This window comes from Mesocricetus auratus, unplaced genomic scaffold (genome assembly GCF_017639785.1).
Source record: "Mesocricetus auratus isolate SY011 unplaced genomic scaffold, BCM_Maur_2.0 Super-Scaffold_100010, whole genome shotgun sequence".
NCBI classification, from domain to species: domain Eukaryota; kingdom Metazoa; phylum Chordata; class Mammalia; order Rodentia; family Cricetidae; genus Mesocricetus; species Mesocricetus auratus.
Window position 1 is genome coordinate 40,551,226 of NW_024429194.1, and position 9,523 is coordinate 40,560,748.

At 38.8% G+C, this 9,523-nt stretch overlaps 1 pseudogene; it reads left to right on the forward strand.

Annotated features, from left to right (window-relative positions):
• Positions 1–7,129: 7,129 nt before the first annotated feature.
• Positions 7,130–8,180, forward strand: LOC101836018 (annotated as a pseudogene).
• The last annotated feature ends 1,343 nt before the right edge of the window (positions 8,181–9,523 follow it).

Here is a 9,523-nt window from a genome sequence, read left to right on the forward strand (position 1 = left end):
GGTCTACCTGCCTATTTTTGTGCCAATATCAAGCTGTTTTCAGGACTATAGCTCTATAATAGAGGTTGAAATCAGGTATGGTGATGCCTCCTGAAGTTCCTTTATTGTATAGTGGTGTTTTGGCTATCCTGGGCCTTTGGTTTTTCCATATAAAGTTGATTAATGTTCTTTCCATGTCTGTGAAGAATTGTGATGGAATTTTGATAGGGATTGCATTGAATCTGTAGACTGCTTTTGACAAGATTGCCATTTTTAATATGTTAATCCTAACAATCCAAGAGAATAGGAGATCTTTCCATTTTCAGGTATCTTCTTTGATTTCTTTCTTTAAATACTCAAAGTTCTTGATATACAGGTCTTGTACTTCCTTGGTTAACATTATCGCCAGATATTTGATGCTGTTTATGGCTATTGTAAATGGTGAGATTTCTCTGATTTCTTTCTTTGTCATTTCATCGTCTGTATATACTAGTGCCACTGATTTTTTTAGTATACCTTGTATCCTGCCACTTTGCTGAAGGTGTTTATCAGCTCTAGGAGTTCCCTTGCGGAGGTTTTGGGTCCCTTATGTAAACTATCATATCATCTGCAAATAGTGAAAATTTGACTTCTTCTTTTCCTAATTCTATACTCTTTATCTCCTTTTGTTGTCTTACTGTTGTAGCTAGGACTTCAAGAACAATATTGAAGAGATATGGAGAGAGTGGACAGCCTTGTCTTGTTCCTGAATTTAGTGGAATTGCTTTGAATTTCTCTCCATTTAGTTTGATGTTAGCTGTTGGTTTACTGTATATTGCTTTTATTATATTCAGGTATGTTCCTGTTATCCCTGATCTCTGTAGGACCTTTATCATGAAGGAGTGCTGGATTTTGTCAAAGGCTTTTTCAGCATCTAGTGAGATGACCATGTGGTTTTTCTTTCGCAGTTTGTTTATATGGTGGATTACATTGATAGATTTTCTAATGTTTAACCACCCCTGCATTCCTGGGATGAAGCCTACTTGATCATGGTGGATGATTTTTCTGATGTGTTCTTAGATCCGATTTGTTAGGATTATATTGAGTTCTTTTGCATTGATGTTCATGAGGAAAATTGGTCTATAGTTTTCTTTCTTAGTTGCATCTTTGTGTGGCTTGGGTATCAAAGTAATTGTAGCCCTGTAAAAAGAGTTTGACAGTGAGCCTCCTGCTTCTATTGTGTGGAATACTTTGAGGAGTATTGGAGTTTACTCTTCTTTGAATTTCTGGTAGAATTCTGCAATACAGCCATGTGGGCCTGGGCTTTTTTTGTTTGGGAGACTTTTGATGACTGCTTTTATTTATTTAAGAGTTATAGGTCTGTTTAGATTGTTTATCTGTTCTTGATTTAGTTTTGGAAAGTGATATCTATCCACGAAATTGTCCATTTCCTTTAAATTTTCAAATTTTGTGAAGTAAAGATTTTCAAAGTATGCCCTGATGATTCTCTGGATTTCCTCGGTTTCCATTGTTGTGTCCCCTTTTCATTTCTGCTTTTGTTAATTAGCATGCTATCTCTCTGTGTTTTGGTTAGTTTGGACAGAGGTTGGTCTGTTTTGTTGATTTTCTCAAAGAACCAACTCTTTGTTTCATTGATTCTTCACAATGTTTTCCTGGTTTCTACTTGATCGATTTCAGCCCTCAATTTGATTATTTCCCGGCGTCTGTTCCTCCTGCGTAAGTTTGCTTATTTTTGTTCTAGAGCATTCAGCTGTGCCATTAATTCTCTAGTGTGAATGTTCTCCAGTTTATTTATGTGTACACTTAATGCTGTGAACTTTCATCTCAGCACTGCTTTCAGAGTGTCCCGTCAGTTTTTGTATGTTGTGTCTTCATTCTCATTGAATTCCCGGAAGTCTTTAATTTCTTTTTTTATTTCTTCCTTAACCCAGGGATGGTGCAATTGTGCATTGTTCAATTTCCATGAGTTTGTAGTGTTTCTGCGATTTGTGTTATTGTTGAATTCTAATTTTAATGCATGGTGGTCTGATATGATACAGGGGGTTATTCCAACTTTTTTTGTATCTGTGGAGATTTGCTATGTTTCCTGTTATGTTGTCAATTTTAGAGAAGGTTCCATGTGGTGCCTTTTTGTTTGGGTGGAATGTTCTATAGATGTCTGCTAAACCCAATTGGGTCATAACTTCTGTTAACTCTTTTGTTTCTTTGTTAAGTTTCTGTCTGGAGGTCCTGTCTAGTGGTGAGAGCAGAGTGTTGAAGTCTCCTATTACTAGTGTGTGAGATTTTATATGCGATTTGAACTTTAGTAATGTTTCCTTCACGAACGTGGGTGCCTTTGTATTTGGGGCATAGATGTTCAAAACTGAGACTTCATCTTGATGGACTTTTCCTTTGATGAATATGAAATGTCCTTCTTCATCTCTTTTGATTGATTTTAATTTGAAGTCTAGTTTGTTATATATTAGGATTGCTACACCTGCTTGTTTCTTGGTTCCATTTGATTGGAAATCTTTTCACAACCCTTTACTCTGAGGTATCGTGTGTCTTTGACATTGAGATGTGTCTCTTGTATGCAGCAGAAGGATGGGTTCTGTCTTCATATCTATTCTGCTAGTATGTGTCTTTTTATAGGCAAGTGGAGACCCTTGACATTGAGGAATATTAGTGACCATTGATTGATGATTCTTGTTTGTGTTTGATTTATTGGTAGCAGAGTTATTGTGTGTAGGTTCTCCTCCCTTTTTCTTTTGGTGTTTGGTAAAGTGAGATTATCTATTGCCTGTGTCTTTGTGAGTGTAGTTATCTTTGTTGGGTTTAGGTTTTCTTTCCAGCACTTACTGTAGAGCTGGATTCATGGATATCTACTGTTTAAATCTGGTTTTGTCATGGAATATTTTGTTTTCTCCATCTATAGTAATTCTAAGCTTTGCTGTATATATGGTAGTCTGGGCTGGCATCCTTGTTCCCTTGGCATTTTTAAGACATCTGTGCAGGATCTTCTGGCTTTCATAGTTTCCATTGAGAAGTCAGGTGTAATTCAGATAGGTCTGCCTTTATATGTTACTTAGCCTTTTTCTTTAGCTGCTCTTAATATTTTCTCTTTATTCTGTAAGTTTGATGTTTTGATTATTTTGTGGTGAGGTGACTTCTTTTTCTGGTCAGCCTATTTGGTGTTCTGTGAGATTCTTGTATTTTCATAGGCATATCCTTCTCTGGTTAGGGAAGATTTCGTCTATGATTTTGTTGAATGTGTTCTCTGTACCTTTGAGCTGTATTTTTTCGCCTTCTTCTATACCTATTATTCTCAGGTTTGGCTTCTTCACGGTGTCCTATATTTCCTGGATATTTTGTGTTAGGGGTTTGTTGGTTTTGAGATTTTCTTTGGTTGATGACCGTATATCCCCAATGAGTCTTCAACACCTGAGATTCTCTCTTCTATCTCTTGTATTCTATTGGTGATACTTATATCTGTAGTTCATGATCATTTACCCAGCTTTCTATTTCCAGCATTCCCTCGTTCTGTGTTTTCCTTATAGTTTCTATTTCAGCTTTCAATCCTTCAACTGTTTGAGTTGTTTCATTCATTTGTTTGGTTGTTTTGTCTTGGTACTCTTTAGATTATTTGAGAGATTTGTTTATTTCTTGAATTTTTTGATTTGCCTTTTCCCCCATTTCATGTATTTTTTTCTTCCATATCTTTAAGGTATTTCCTTGTTCCCTCTTTGAGGGTCTCTATCATCTTCATAAAATAATTTTTAAAGTCTGTCTCTTCAGCTTCATCTATGTAGTGCTTTTCGGGTCTTCTGGCATTGGGTCTCTAGATTCTGGTGGAGTCATGTTGGTCTTTCTATTTCTGAGTGAGCTCTTATTCCGTCTTCTTCCCATCTCTTCTTCCAGTGGGTGCAGGTGGGGTCTTTCTGTCTCCACTGGTCTCCTTTCCTGATGCTGAAGCTGGGAACTCTGGAGGGTGGAGTCTGAAGCTGGGGATACCCAGAGGGTGGGGTCTGGAAGGGTTGATGCCTTTCCTGTGTGGGTGGGTACTCTGGCTGCCAGGAGCAGCCCAGGAAGATTGAGGGAGTGGGTGATGGATGGGGGATGAGGGGATGGTCCCAGGTGGACCCAAGCTCACCTGAAGCTGAGGACACAGTAGGGTGGGGTCTGGAAGGACTGATGCCTTTCCTGTATGGGCAGGTCCTCTGGATACCAGGAGCAGCCCAGGAAGATTGAGGGGATGGGTGATGGGCGGGGGATGGGGAGTGGCCCCAGAGAGACCCATGCTCCGGGTTATTGTTTTCTTACAAGTGAAAACTTCTGAAGTATTTAAAATATCTTTTTAAGTGTGTTCTGTTTATACTGTTTATTTTGAACAGTTCTCAGATAGAAACTTAAATCTGTTATGGTTAATCTATATAGCTAATTATTTTACAATTTATTCAATTTGTACACTTCTAGTATGACTTAAAAAAAAACAAGCTCTTGGGACATGGGCAACCTATCAAGGTCTGTATTTAAAACCAAACCAAACAAAATAAAAATGTTGACTCCCCCTCCCCCAGTAGCCATCAATTTCCAACAGCTCCTCACCTAGAGGTGGAACTTCACAAGTGCTCTACCACAGAGCTAACAAGAATGACCATGTTAAAGGGTCCTGGGGGCAGGGACAGGAAGTCAGAAGCCAGCAGGATGGATCATAAAGATGCTCACTAAGAACTGATGATCTGAGCTCCATCCACAGAAACCACATGGTGAAAGGAGAAAATTGACTCTTGAAAGTTGCCTTCTACCTCTACAAATGCCCATACCCTCCTCTACACACACATACACACACACTAAATAAATAAATAATAAAATATTAAAAAGAATAATGGTAAGTTTTTTAAAAAGAAAGGAAGCATGGATTTGGAAATAAGAACACGATTCATATTCCATGAAACCAATATGTTATTTTCACTTGGATATCTGTGAAGATTATATGAAAAACAAAAGAATGATGAACATGAGTGAAGCACCTAGTGACTTCATCTAATCATTTCAAAGATCAAAAGTGCCTTTGTTGAGGAGTCAGGGGGCTGCAGGAGCCAGAGAATTAACTGTGCTTTGTGCAACACTCTAAATAAAACACTTTCCTCCAGTGATACAAAGTTTGTTCCAGTTTGTTTTGACACAAGCTTACAGAGTCAAGCCAAATGGCTCTAAACAAGAAGAAAAGCTTCGGGATGCTAAAGGAAAGCAAAGTCCTTTAAAATCCTTGCAGCACAGAAAACACATTTCTGATTTGCTTCCCTAAAGTCAGCCAGCTCATGAATGTTAAAATTGTCCAGTATTTTTTTCCACACCAAGTGCATCAGAAAGCCTTGGCCATACTCTATACAATATGAAAGAAGACTAGAACTCAAAGTAGCCCTATTTTTGCATATTTTCCTTAAAGCTTAAATGACAAAACAATATGAAAAGTTTATATCATTTATTATAGGATGATATCCAAAGATACAAAATTCTACTTTTCTACTGTATAGTCTATACCCTCTGAGCTTTTAGTGGAATAGCTAGAAATCAATAGAATAGAGGTTTTCTTTTCTTTTCTTTTTTTAACTTTAAACTGTTTCTTCTTACACTGTCTCCAGCTAACGATATCTGCCTCAAAGAATAAATTATACTCATTACTCATCTTACATTCTTGATGAATCCCACACAGATACATCAGTTTTACTGGGAAGCACACTGATACTAAACTTAAAATTTCTATTAGAGTTAAAACAAATCTTGCCAACTGATGAGGGTTGAAGTATTGATACTCATGTTTCATTTAATCCTATCATATGCTTAATAGTTATATCTACTAAGATAGATCCAACAAAAGAAACATCACAAAAATGTATTGCTGCCTCACATGTTGACATAGGAATTTTAAATGAGAATTTTGTAATTTTAACAATTCATTTTTCACATTTGAAATATTTTTGTGTAGCATATTTGAATTTAGTAGATTGGAGAAACCAGATTGCATTGCTGGAACTTCCTCATATGCAAGGTCACATAGGGGCTAGGCAAGGGGTAGAGGATCAGGGAAGTGGAAGCCAGTTTCTTTTATGTGACTTTCAAGTGGTACTTGCTTTACAAAGTGGTGCTAAGCAAACAAGAAATCCATATACTTATGAACTATCAGACACTGTGCCAGCTTGCACAAGACCTGCACAGACTGAAACCAATCAAAATTCCAGCACCCAAACAGAAAGTTTAAAAAATTCCCCCAGTCATGGAGGAGCTATTTGAAATTGCTACCTAATGGGAAATGAAAGATAAGTTTGCTTCAATGGAGTTTCACTCGATATGTCACAGGAAAGCAAAAGGAGACCATTACTAGAGTGTGGAGGTCGGGGAGCAATAAAGAGGAGAGGGAATAGCATGGTACAAATTATCTGATTGGGGGAAATGGGAAAGGCAGGATGGATCTAATTAGGGAAGAAGAAGGAGGACAAATACAAAAGAATAGGGGAAACAATAAAGATGTCTGAAGAAGTCTTAATAAACTACACTATTAATTATCTACCTAAAAATACCAATAAGCCATGTAGGTTGGTGTATAAATACACACGCATACATAGTGTAATTAAATTTCTCATCTGTGCTGAAAATGTTCCCTTCAACTGCCAAGGACTATCTAACAATTGTGAGAAGCTCTTTTGAGTTGTTGGTCAGGGTTGTCCAAGAGCCCCCAGACAGTACATGCTACTACTATTGCTCTTGGTTGCCCATTCCCATGCCAGAGGTTGAAGGTCTTAAATCCTCTCACTATTTCTGGAGACACCATACTCTTCAGACACATCACCAGAGGTGCTTGAGTTGGAACTGACCGGAATGCCCCTTTCTGAGTACTTATTTTCATGGTACCAGAAAGTCCCATGCAAGCTTTCAGAGGGAAGGCACCAAAAGTCCTACCCAGTTATGGCAACTATTGTTATGCCATGCTGATACTTTTTAAGGACCTTTTTAAGGGCCAACATGGCATAATAATCCCGAGGGTTCCGTAGTGGCATGCTTATGTTGGCCATAATCAACAGCTGTGTAATTGGACTTAATACCCACTCAGCAGAAGGGCAATTGTGGCTGGTACCAGAAATGTTGCCAAGTACATAGGCCTAATGAAGCCATGGATCTTGGAGAAGAACCTACAACTGCCATTTTACTAAACCCGCGTAATCCCTAACTAGGTTCTAACTATTTGCTCTTATAGCCACAGATCAGTGTAGTCCTGACTGCTGCATCAAGGAAACCTCTTTTTGCAATTGACAAAGACAATTACTGAATCCACAACAATCAGAATGCAGGCTGTGGAGCAAAGTGCCAACAGATACATCTACAATACAACTCCTACACATAAGACTTAGAGATCCTTGCAAAAGCAAGGGTAGAAAGATTATAAGAACCAGAGAGATGGAGAGTATGCTATGAGATTGTGTTTCCCATGACAATCACAATATTTTTATATAATATATATTTTTAAAACATATAATAATATCCTTCCTACTCTGTCAACTTGGAATTATCTAATTAAGTATAGACTCTGAGGTTTTAGTAAATGAAACATTTAGCTACCTTGAAGTTCACCACACAGTACATTTCAATTGAAATACATGTCATTAGAGTCAGATATTTCATTTACTGAAGTAAATAAAATTGCATACCAATATAACCTTAACAGGTAACAGCTAGCTCTATGTCATTCTATAACTCATGAACCAAAAATACAGGGTTTTGTTTTCCCTTTAGCTGCCACCACACCATGTGGTCTGAGAAAGACATGGAAACTCCGAGGCCACATAAGCGATGGCCACTGCCAAATCAGTAAGCAAGACAAGCACCCATGAGTTCAGGGGAATGCAGGAGGCATGCATCATCACAGCATCAACTTCAACATATACCAGTTACTTTGGGAAAGTTAGGTATAAGCCACTACCACTTAAAGAGAAACCAGAGCTAATGCCCAACTCTCAAGCTGGATAAATTTGGACACCAGTCAGTGAGCAGGTACTAGTTAATGCTGAAAAAAAAGAGCTGCTCCCATTGTTGGTGTGGTACAGTTGGGCTCATGAAAAGTTTTGGGAAAGGAAACGCTCCCTAAGCAGCCTGTCATTGGGAAAACTGAATTCTTCAGCAGAAGAGCTGAAGCTGTTGGGGATGCCTGCATCCTAGTGACTTAAAGCCATACAGGGAGGTTCACTAAATTCTAATATTTTCAATTAACAACAACAATAATAATAACAATAGTAGTAGCAGTGCAGTGTTTATCGGCACTTCAGTGAGTTAGTCTGTCTGTTGTCCTTTGTAGATTTGTACTTACAACATCCACAGTAGTCAACAAGTTTCGTGATCTTCTAATTGGATTCAGAGGGGGGAGAAGGGTAGAGTAGAAGATGATGGGAGAAAAGAGGAGGGGAAAGGAGGACATGGGAGAGTAGGAAGGTTGAGCCAGGGTAAGAATAGAGGAGAAAAGGATGGGAGATACCAGAAAAGAGGGAGCCAGTATAAGTTGGAGGAGAGATCTGGCACTAGGGAGATCTTCACAGATCTACAAGAATGACACCAACTGGCATTAAGACTACCTTATACACCCTCCCATGATAATGAGAATAATGACTATCTTATATGCCATCCTAGAACTCTCATCCAGTGGCTGATGGAGGCAGAGGCAGACACCCACAGCTGTGAACCAAATTTTACTCCTATAACCCAGTTGCAAAGAAGAGTGATGACCAAAGGAATCAAGATCGGGCTGGGGAAACCCACAGAGGCAGCTGACCTAAACAAGGAGGAACACATGGACCCCAGACTGATGACTGAGGGGCCAGCATGGGACTGATCCAGACACCCTCTCACCAAACCTGTGTGTCAGAGAGGAGGCCTTGATCATCTGTGGGACCTTGGAGAGTGGAGCAGTATTTTTTCCTGGCATACAGATGGACTCTGGGAACCCATACCATGTGGAGGGATGTTCTCTCATCCTGGACACATAGGGAAGAACTTGGGCCCTTCCCGTGATGATGTGACAGACTCTGAAAATCCTTCATGGAGGTCCTTACCCTCTCTGGGGAGCAGAGGGGGCATGGAGTTGGGATGAGGTATTGGGAGGATCGGCGGGTGAGGGAAGATGGGAGGGAGAAAGAACTAAAAGTGACATGCATAAAAAGTTAAATAATATATATATATAATAACAATAGTAGTAGCAGTGCAGTGTTTATCGGCACTTCAGTGAGTTAGTCTGTCTTTTGTCCTTTGTAGATTCGAACTTACAACCTCCACAGTAGTCAACAAGTTTCTTGCCTTAAGCATCTCAAAAATATATACTTGTGCTGTTCAAACAGAGAATTTTCATGTTTCTCACTTTAAAGACTAGAGAGTTCTGGTTTTTGGCTCAACTTCTATACCTTCCCTTTTCTCTCTTACACAGTTTAAATTTTAGATCAACAGTTATGCCATTTTCTAACACAAAGATAGCTTTTTTTGTCACCCTTCTTTATGAATGCTAAATATTTCCTTCACATGT